We start from the raw sequence: 9195 nt of genomic DNA, 5'->3' as shown, positions 1-9195 counted from the left end.
CCTTATGAATGTTTGAGGGTGAGAGGATTTGGCATTCTTCCTAGAAGATCCCCAATTACTCAGTGAAATGCCATTTATTAAATACCTAGTAGGCACCTGCCAGTGCATCAGTCAAAAAGCATTTATTAAGTTTCCACTATATTCCAGGTACTATGCTAAGGATAAGAGCTAAGGATACAAAGAAAGGGAAAATACAGTTGCTTCTCTTAAAAATCTCACAGTAAAATTATGAAGGGAACATTACCACAGCTATATACAACTAAGATAGAAGATAAATCAAAGATCATCAACAAAGGGAGGGCTTATACATTAAAGAAATGCTTCCCATAGAAGGCAGAATTTTAGCTAGGGCTTGAAGGAATCCAGGGAAAGCAAGGAAACTAGGAGGAGGCAGAGATGAGGAGGGATAGTATATTTTGTAAGAAGGACAAGGTTATAAAATACTTTGAATGTGAAACACAGGATTTTATATTTGATCCTGGAGGCAACAGGGAGGCACTGGAGTTGATTGAATAGATGCATGATTTAGTCAAACCTGTGTTTTAGGAAGATCAGTTTGATTGCTGAATGAAGTATGGAGTGGAATGGTGAAAGACTTTTGTCAGGTACCAATCAGCAAGCTAATGCAATGGTCCAGACATGAAGGTCTGCACCAGGATAGTTGCAGTGTCAGAGGAAAGAAGGACATATTTAAAGATGTTAAAAGGTAGGAATGAAGGGACTTGACCACTGCTTGTAGGTGGGGGGAGGGAGGGAAATGAGAGAAAGTGAAGAAATAGGATGATATCTACATTGTAAGCCTGGGTGACCAGGATGATGTGGTACATTAAGATAATAGGAAATTAGGGAAAAGGGACCATTTGGCAGAAAAAAAAACTATAATGAGTTTCAATTTTGAACATGGTGAGTTTAAGATGTCCATGAGATATTCAGTAAGAAATATCTAAAAAGCAATTAGATATATGAGTCTGGATGTCAGATGAGAAGTTAGAGATAGATTCCTAGATTTGAGAATCATCATCATAGTAGTGATAATGAATTCATGGGAACTGCTGAAATCACCAAATGAAGTAATATAGAGGGAGAAGAGAAGAGGGCCCAGGTCAGAGACTTGAGTGATACCCTATAATGTTAATGGGATATAAGATCTTCCCTGTCCACTAACAGGCCTCATGTGTAGTGCATTACGGGAAGTTTACTTAGGGGAGGCTTCCTTACTTAGGAAGACTTTCACATATTTTGTTAATTTCTAATTAGGTGCTAAGTCAGAGGGTTGTGACCCCCTCTGACTCTAAAAAGGGTATTTATTATTTAAAAAAAATTTTTTTTTCTTAAAGCAATTGGGGTTAAGTAACTTGCTCAAGATTACACGGCCAATTATTTTTGTGTGGGTGCCGAGTATCTGAGGCCTGAACCGATCCCAGGTCTCCTGACTCTGGGGCTGGCGGTCTTACTCATTGCGCCACCTGGCCGCCCCAATTTATTGTTATTTTAAAAATGCTTTATTAAGCATTTTTTCACATCATTCATTTCCACCAGATTTTGAGTTCAAAATTTTCCTCCCCGTTTTTCCCCTACCCACTGCCCCAAAATAGCAGTCCAATAGGATATCCCCTCCTCCAATCTGCTCTCTCCCATATTTTCTCCCATACCCTCTTTGAGTTTTCCAGTGGGGTATGGTGATTCTCTATGCCCCAGTGCCTGTGTATCTTATTTCCCAATTACATGTATAATAGTATTAATAATAACATTATATATATTTTAAACATTTGATTTTAAAACTTTGAATTCCAGATTCATTCCCTTCCTCCCTTGTCACCCACCCTTACTGGGAAGATAAGCAGTTCAGTATAGGTTGTACATGTGTAGCTATGCAAAACATTACCATAATAGATATATTGTAAAAGACTGACTATATTTCCCTCCCTCCTATCCCATCTCCCACTTGTTCTGTTCTCTACTTTGATCCTGTCCCTTTTCAAAAATAGGTGCTTCCAACTTCCCTCCCCCCTAGCCTGCCCTCCCTTCTATCATTCCCCCTCTCATCCCCTTCCCCCCTACTCTCTTGTTGGGTGAGATAGCCTATTTAGTGAGTATGTCATTCCCTCCCTGAGCCAAATTCTAAAAAGGGTATTTATATACACTCTGAGGTTAGCATTTTGCTTTGGGGTCACTCACTGGAAGTGTTCTTGTGATTTGACCAGAGGAGACTCTGGGTAGCTATTAAGGAGGCACGGCCCTCCCCCCCACTTTGAAAAACCCAGATGTTGGTGCTTCTCTCTCTGGTATTGTAATGGGAATGTAAATTTTTAAGATCTTCCCTGCCCCTAGGCTAAAGTGCACCTGGAACTTGGGGTGGGAGGCTTGTTTTTCAGTAGATACTTCTTGATTGGCCAGTGGGTCAATAAGGTTGTTACATTCTCTGAGTCAGGAGAAGGCTATAGAAGCCCTGAAGTGTAGCTTTGTTTTGGGGCTCACTTTTGAGAAGTGTTCTGTGATTTGATATGGATTCTGGGAAGCCATTGTCCAGAGCCCCCCGGCATTGAAAAACCCAGATGTTGATTGGGTATGGATGTAATGGTTGGACAGTTTGGAAACTGTCTACTTGATCTGTTTCTGTCTTGATAATTCTGAAGTTAGGGGTGCTGACCTATTTCCCCTGAACTAGGTAAACGATACATATTTGACTGATTAAAGTAAGCTTGTTAACCCATTTTGAGTTGCTTTCCTTTATCAAAGCAGATCCAAGAACCTGTGCTGGCAGCCACCCTGGGAGCGCTGGGGTGCTTGCTGATACAGGTATCTATGTATGTATTGCCTTGGTCAGATTGTTGGGCCTGTCTATTGATCTGTGCTAATTTCTCAAGACAGTTAGAAGCCCTGTATGTTGTCTTTATTTCTTTGATTATTTTTTCTCTGAAGTTCAGGGTGCTGACTTTTCCCCTGAACTAGTACAGGTAATTAAAATAGATTGTTGACTTTTTAAATAGCTATCTTTCCTAGTAAAGCAGATTTAAGAATCTGTCCTAGCAGTCATCCTGGGTATGCCAGAGTGGTTATTGCTACATACCCAAAGTTAGAGTGAATGATGAGAATAAAAATTTGGCAAAAGAGACATGGAAGGAGTTGTCAGATACATAGGGAGAGACCCAGGAGAGATCCAATGAGACCCAGAGAGACTCACTAGAAAAGTGAGTATCAAGAAGAGGGAGATTGACAGTGTCAAAGGCTGAAGAGAGGTCAAGGAGGATGAGAACTGAAAAAAAAAGTCCATTACATTTGACAATTAAAAGATTGAGATAAATTAAGAGAAAATGAAGAGACAGGTTTGAAGACAGTTGATTTGGTTGAGTCATAAGGATGGAAACCAGACCTCAAAGAGTTAAGAGAGTGACAGGAAAGCACATGGAGGCACCTATTGTAGGCAATCTCAAGGACATTAGCCAGAAAAGGTAGGTGGGGTAGATATAGATCAATAGCTATTGTGAATGGATGGATCAGATGAAAAGTTTTCTAAGATAGCGGAGACTACAGATTTTAGGCAATAGAGAAGTAGCAAGTGGACAGGGAATCACCGAACATTAGCATAAAAGTGGAGATGATAGAGAAGCCTGTTTCCAGAAGAGGACAGGAGGGAAAGGGATCAGTTGTTGATGTTAGGGTTTTCCATTGGCAAATAGAACAATCTGCTCTTCATGTAAAATAGGGGTGGTGGGGATAGTGGCAGATAGCACCATAATGTGACAGGAGGAATAAGGGATCAGAGAGAATACTAGCAACAGCACTAACTATTGGTAACAAAAACAAAACTAGACAACACTGAGGAAAGATAACTCCAAGATTCCATAAGGAGCCTGGCAGAAAACTTCATGTTCAGTCATTTTAGTCGTCAGACTCTTTGTGACCCTGAAAGCAGGGACACTTCCCTGAGGCAACAGGCAGAAAACTACACAGTGCCTAAGGGGAAGTTCATGAGATTTCTTTGAAGGGAAGGAAAGGACTTCTAGCAAAGTGACTTTGAGGAACTGTGAGTCACCACTTTGCAGTCTCTGAGCCCTAAGCTTGAGCCAACTTAACTGTGGAGTCTGTTTACTTTTTGAATAATATGTCACAGACATTTCTGGTGGAGAGAAGTTTTTGTATCAATTTTTCTGCCTATAGCACTTAGTAAATCCTGTTTATAAAATCTAATTAAGTCTAGCTAGATAATTAATATAATTTGATATTCTCCCAAGTACCATAGCTCATGAACCACCAATACTGGCAGGTGTTTATGTGCTATAGAACTAGAAAACACCCCCTCTAAATGAGTCTTCCCTGAGCAGAGATATTGAAGCTCCCCTCTGGGAAAGCAACTGGGAGTAATCTAGTTGGTGATTGGAGAATATTTATAAAGCATGTGCTACATACAAATATTAAAAAAAAAACTTTAATGCTAAACACTAGAAGATGAGGGAGGAAGATTGGGAAAGACCTCATGTATGGGAGTGCAGTTGGACCGAACTTTGAAGAAAATTAGATACACTAAGAGCTAAAGATGAGGAAAAGATTACTTTCTAGCTATGGGGGACAATCTATGATCCACAAAAATGGAGATGCAGTGTAATCTGCAAAGGAGAGAAAGAAGGCTAGTTTGTCTGGACCATAAAGTGAGTGAATGAGACTAGTTTATAATTAGCTTTGAAAGGTATATTGAGGCCAAGTTGAGAAAATCTCTAATGACCAAACAGAAGAATTCCATTTGCTCTTCAGGTAATAAGGAACCTCTCAAGTTAATTAAGTAGGGAAATGGTATGGTTATATCTCTGCTTTAGGGAAATCACTTTGGTAGTTATGTGGAAGATGGATTAAAAAGAGGAGACATTTAAAGTAGGGAGACTTCTTAGGACCCTTATCTAATAGTCCAGAAAAAAGGTGGTGAGTACATTACCTAGGGATGGTGACTATGATGGGGGGGGGAGAAGGTGGAGAGATGTGGATAGAGAATTGTGAAGATTTGCCAATTGACTGGACACATGGATTGGGGGAGAATGAGGAGTCAAGAATGTTTTTAAGGTTGCAGAACATGGTGGTACTGTAAATAATAATAAGGAAGTTCAGAAGGTGGGAAAAATGTTCTGTTTTGGACATGCTGTATTTGGGGTGCTTCTAGGACATCCAGTTTGAAGTGTTCAATAGGCAATTGATGGTGTGGGAATAAAACTTAGGAGGGAAACCAGAGCTAAATGTATAGGTGTTGAAGTTATTTGTATAGAGACGATAATTAAAAATCCATGGCAGTTGACTAGGTTACTGAGAGATCATAGAGAAAAGGGAAATGATTTTAGGAAAACAAAACAAAATACTCTATATGTTGCTAGTGTGATTATGGGTTTCTTCTATGCCAATCTTTCTAAATTGTTTATTTGAAGGATTGTTTTCTTAAAAATGCAATTTATAGCTTTCCCTCTCCTCCTCCCTCCCCCTTTTCCCTCTCTCCTCCCCCCAGTGTCCCTCTATCTCTCTCCCCAGCTCATCTCATCCGGGACCACTGAGCTCCTGGCGGTTGCCTGGTGGCAGCAGCAGCAACTGGTCATTCAATCAGAACCTGGCCACATCTCCGCTGGTGCCAGGCTCCAGGCAGGCTCACTTTTGGCTCGAAATGACGCTCAAGTCGAGCCAGAGGGAGAGGGTGGGTAGCATGCGGATGGCCCTGTCTGACCTCTACTTGGAGCACTTGCTGCAGAACCTCACCAAGCCCAAGGTTGCTTCCTTTCCCTCAAATTCTATGACTGAGAACACATATGCCAATGGGTCTGCTGCAGCGGCTAGTCCTGGACCCGGCCAAGACAGCCACAGTGAGCCATGTAGCCTGCTTCATTCAGTATGAGAAAGTCACCCACTGAGGAGCCAGTGGGAATTACTCTGAAGCTGAATGAGAAGCAGCCTTACATGGTGGCCAAAATCCATGAAGGAATGATTTCACAGACAAGGCTCCCTTCCCTTGGGAGATGAGATCTTGGAAATCAGTGGCATGAGTGTGACTAGTCACTGTCGATCATTTGTAGAAGGTGATGAAAGAAACCAAAGGAATGATCTTGTTAAATGGGATTCCCAACCAGCAGAATCATCTCCCTGCTCTCCAGATGTTCATAAGGGCCCAGTTCAATTATGATCCCGAGAAGGATCCCCTGATCACCTGCAAGGAAGCAAGCCTGAAGTTCGCCACAGGAGACATCATCCACATCATCAACAAGGATGACAATAACTGGTGGCAGGAGAGGGTAGAAGGCTCTGCCAGGGAGGCCACGGGTCTGATCCCACCTCCAGAGCTGCAAGAGTGGAGAGTGTGGCCCAGTCTGCCACTTGGGCCAAGTCCCCGAACTGTAGCCCCTTTGGGGGGAAAAAGAAATACAAAGACAAGGACTTGGCAAAGCACAGCTCAATTTTCAACCAGTTGGATGTGGTTTCTATGAGGAAGTTGTGAAGCTGCCTGAAATCGAGAGGAAGACCCTGGTACTGATAGGAGCCAATGGAATAGGCTGCAGCCACATCAAGAAGGCCCTGGTCAGCAAGAACCCAGAGACGTTTGTGTACGCAGTTCCATACACCACCTGACCTCCAAAGAAGAATGAAGAAAATGGGAACGATTATCACTTCATCTCCACTGAGATGACCAAGAGTATCTTAGTCAATGAGTTCTTGGAATTTGGAAGCTACCAGGGCAACATGTTTGGCACCAAATTTGAGACATTGTACCAGATCAATCAGCAGGACAAAGCTGCCATCCTGGACATTGAGCCCCAGACCCTGAAGATTATTCGGTGGCAAAACTGTTGTTCTGAATTGTATTCCTTGCTCCAGCAGATAACGCCCATCAGTCAGAAGCTTTGCAGCAACTGCAAAAGGATTCTGAGACTATCCATAACAGATATGCACATTATTTTGATCTCACGCTGGTAAATAATGGTATTGTTGAGAGCCTCAAGATATTGCAAGAGGCCTTTGAGCAGGTGTGCAGTTCCCCCCATGGGTTCCCGTCTCCTGGGTTTACTGAGCACATTAGCTTGCTTTTCTGGATCTTGCCCCAGCACCCAAAGGCAGCACAGCTTCCATTGGTCTTCTCCTCTTCACAATTAGTCCAGGCTTGCTGCTTCTGCTTCTTGACTTACTCACCCACCAAAGAGAAGTCGATATTTGGGACTTGGCAAAGCTGCAAGAAGACCTTTCCTGCAAGAAAGACTCCCTCTCCAAGAATCCCTCTGGAATCATCAGAGTGGGCATCTAAATTACTGAATAGAAATCAACTGGAAAATCACCAGGAGCTGTGTAGAAAAGGATTACAAGTCCCAGCTCTTAGGCTTCTTCTCCTGACCCTGAATGCACAGCCCTCCCCCTCCCACTGCTGCAGCTGATTCGGCTCCCTTTCTGCTTCTCTCTTGTTGTCTTGTCTCCCCAGAGAGCACAAGCTTCATCTGGTTTGCTTTGGGGAAGGGTGTCTGTCTAGTAGAATGATACAAGTGTTTATTCTTGTGCAATTTCTTCAAATGCCAAAAACAAAGAGAGAAAACTAATGTGCAGGGAAGCCTTAAGTAGTAATAAAAATGTCACTGTGCAAATGCTGAAAAAAAAATCCAACTTATAGAAATATAAGTTATAAGAGAAACATGTTGATATGGTAGAAGGAGCTCTGCAAACAGTCAAGGAATTTGAGGTGAATCAAGCCCTACTATTCTACACTTGCACATCACATGGTCAGTTGTATCAGTGCTCTGCTGCTCTCCATCCCCCCTTCATGCTTTTGCACAAGCTGTAACCATGTCTAGAATGCCCTCCCTTCATATCTCTTTCTCTTAGCTTCCCTACTGTCCTTCAAAGCTTTGATTAATCACTACTTTCTACATAAGGTATTTCTTGATTTCTCATTTACTAGTACCTCCTTCCCTTGAAAAAAATGACCTTATTGTTATTTATTTTACTTTATAAATCATAGCAACAGCAACTGTGCTAAGCGCTGGTGTTTAGAGACAAAAGAAAAACAGTTCCTGCCCTCAAGCAGACTGTATGGGGAAGAGAGAGGGGGGACAACTTGTATGTATATAGTTACATACAATATTCATACAAGGTAGCTTTCGAGAAGGAAGCCATCATATGCTGGAGTGGGGTTCAGGGAGGTGAGGTGGGGAAGTATGGGGCAGAAATCTCCTGCTTAAGATAGAATAGAAATTGAGCCTTTAAGGAAACCAGAGATTCCAAGATGAATGCAGGTGAGCTCTTATGTATATATGTATGTATGCACATATACATGCACATATATATGTATATACACATACACAGGTGTATGTGTGTGTATTTGTGCATTTTGTCTCCCCTGATAGAATGTATGCCCCTGACAGGAATGGTTTCTTTTTTGTCTTTGTATCTCTAGTGTTTAGTAGTACCTGACTTAGAATAGATGCTTAATAAATGTTTCATTATTGATTGGTCCTTTTGCATAGCTATTGATCCGTTTGTATCCCCTTATTATGTTAGGTTTGCCAGTATAATTGGATTTCTTCTTTACTCAAGTGGGATATGCTATCATAAGTAGCTTTTCTTCCAAGGTTTCCCAGAAATAGCTGCTCTCCCTGGACAGAACTTCCTTCAAGGATCCTTTCATATGCCCTCCTCTCTAGTAAAATGTGTTAAGAAGCTTCCTTAGATCTTCTCTTCACTGACAAAATATACAAGATCACAGTATTTTAAGTTTAAGATAGAATGGGATGTCAATTTCAGAAAAGTTAAGTTTTTTCTCTATTTGACTATAGATTATAACATCCTATAATTTTCCTTTTGATTTATATTATTTTAAAATATTTTTTCTGCATGATTTTCTAATATATTCTGGTTTAATTATTATGTTATTCTTAGAAATCTATGATCCTTATTTTACTTCTGCTCTTCTATCAACAAATTTGTTTTCTTATAACCCTGTCTTTTAAGCTTGTTTTAGATATTTTTATTCCACTGTTGAAATATGACTTTTAAAACCAGTCATTCTCCTTTTTTTTATAGAAGTTAATTTTGGGGGAGAATTTCTTTATATTTTTTCTTAAATAATCTATTATCTTGTCTGTCTTTTAAATTTCTTTTTGATAGGTCTATTTTTTATCCTCATTATTTTTCTTTTTAACATTCTGAACCATTTTAGAGATTCTTCAGGTTTTCCATGCTCAG

General features: G+C 40.9%; 1 pseudogene; it reads left to right on the top strand.

Moving 5' to 3' along the window:
• Positions 1-5641: 5641 nt before the first annotated feature.
• LOC138159148 (55 kDa erythrocyte membrane protein-like) lies at positions 5642-7036 on the top strand (annotated as a pseudogene).
• The last annotated feature ends 2159 nt before the right edge of the window (positions 7037-9195 follow it).

Source organism: Petaurus breviceps, unplaced genomic scaffold (assembly GCF_028583685.1).
Source record: "Petaurus breviceps papuanus isolate PSGF00001 unplaced genomic scaffold, PetGlider_PUasm1.0 175, whole genome shotgun sequence".
Taxonomy (NCBI): domain Eukaryota; kingdom Metazoa; phylum Chordata; class Mammalia; order Diprotodontia; family Petauridae; genus Petaurus; species Petaurus breviceps.
This window is presented reverse-complemented; position numbering and strand designations above follow the sequence as displayed.